Source organism: Schistocerca serialis, chromosome 10 (genome assembly GCF_023864345.2).
Source record: "Schistocerca serialis cubense isolate TAMUIC-IGC-003099 chromosome 10, iqSchSeri2.2, whole genome shotgun sequence".
Classification (NCBI taxonomy): Eukaryota; Metazoa; Arthropoda; class Insecta; order Orthoptera; family Acrididae; genus Schistocerca; species Schistocerca serialis.
In genome coordinates this window covers 70375660-70377212 of record NC_064647.1, presented here as the reverse complement: position 1 = coordinate 70377212, position 1553 = coordinate 70375660, and the positions used below count along the sequence as shown (strand labels likewise).

At 44.1% G+C, this 1553-nt stretch overlaps 1 pseudogene; it reads right to left on the bottom strand.

The window, feature by feature from the left end:
* Positions 1-1185: 1185 nt before the first annotated feature.
* Positions 1186-1303, bottom strand: LOC126425592 (5S ribosomal RNA; annotated as a pseudogene).
* Between the last annotated feature and the right edge of the window lie 250 nt (positions 1304-1553).

The window sequence follows — 1553 nt, the reverse complement described above, 5'->3', positions numbered from 1 at the left end:
AAATGGCTTTCTTCCCACCGAAATCAGACATCTTGAATAAATAATAAATGATAATAATAATAAATAGAAGTACAGTTTTCGAGACATTATTGTGTTGGAATTTGAATTTGGCGAAATTTTCCAGTGGAGGTAGGCCAATAATAATAATAATAATAATAAATGATAATAAATGAATAATAATAAAGATGAGTACGGTTTTTTAAGGCATTATCATGTTGGAATTTGAATTTGGCGCAAATTTTTTTCTGGAGGGTTAGGTTAGTGGAGGTAGCCCAATTGGCTATCTTCCCGCCAAAATCCGCCATCTAGGATGACGTCATCCGCTGTTGCCAAGTCTACACGCCACCATCTTGGATGACGTCATCGCCGCCATCTTGAATAAAATTGGCAAGAATGCAGAGTGGCGTCCTACTACTTACATACTCTCTATTTCCGCTTGTTCGTTTCACCTGTCGATGTTAAATACTGTATAAATATTGTCGGTATTAATGACTTGTACACCCTAGGGGACTGCGTTAACTGTTTTTCTTGATGCACGAAGTTTCCAGTGAGATTGAAGAGTTTTCCTTCGAATAAAAGTCCCTTTTGTAGAACACAAGTCAATTTTTCTCTCAACCCCACTCATGGTACGCCGTTTCCTTGCAGTCCTTGCAATAGAAAGAACATTCCACTAGGAAATGTTTGGCAAAAATACAAACATCGTTCCTGTATCACTGTGTCGACGTCTTCGCATTAATCCCGTTGTGCATTCAGTCACTGTACAGCAGGGCCAGCCGCCAGTGCTCAACCGCCAGCCGACGATTCACTTCACTTACAGCCACGTTCGCGTTCGCTGCGCTGTCGGAACTATTGCAGCAAAACAATGCAATGAATAATTACGGCACACCGGAAAGTGTCGTAGTATTCGAGCAACCATTGCACTTCGCAGGTATCGTTAAAGACCAATTTTGTGTCACACAGAAGTGCCATCGACTGAAAAAGTAAAAACTTAAACTCCATCGACAGGCCCTGGCGGACCCAGAGGTACACATCGGCCGCCGTGCCATCCTCAGCCCACAGGCGTCACCGGATGCAGACACGGAGGGGCATGTGGCCAGCACACCGCTCTCCCGGCCGTCAGTTTCCGAATCTGGAGCCACTACTTCTCAATCAAGTAGCTCCTCTGTATGCTGAGTGCATCCCACTTGCCAACAACGCTCGGCACAACGGATGGTCACCCATCCAAGTTCTAGCCCAGACCGACAACGCTTAACTTCGGTGATCTGAAGGGAACTGGTGTTACCACTGGGGCAAGGCCGTTGGCCGAATGTAAAAGTAAAAACAGCTAATAACAATTCTGTCGAGAAGAAAAGCAAATGAATTTACTCTAGTGTCCATGATTTTATGCGCCATCTGTTCACATAAGGCACTGCACGTCAGTCATTAGATTTTAAAACAGCCCAGTTGTTTTCCTGTGTTTGTCTGTGACTGAAATATAGTTTCGATTTTTTCGTTGTGCGACCAGCTCGTACTACATGTTCCACTCTCGTCTGAAACACAAAAGCAGCTATCCA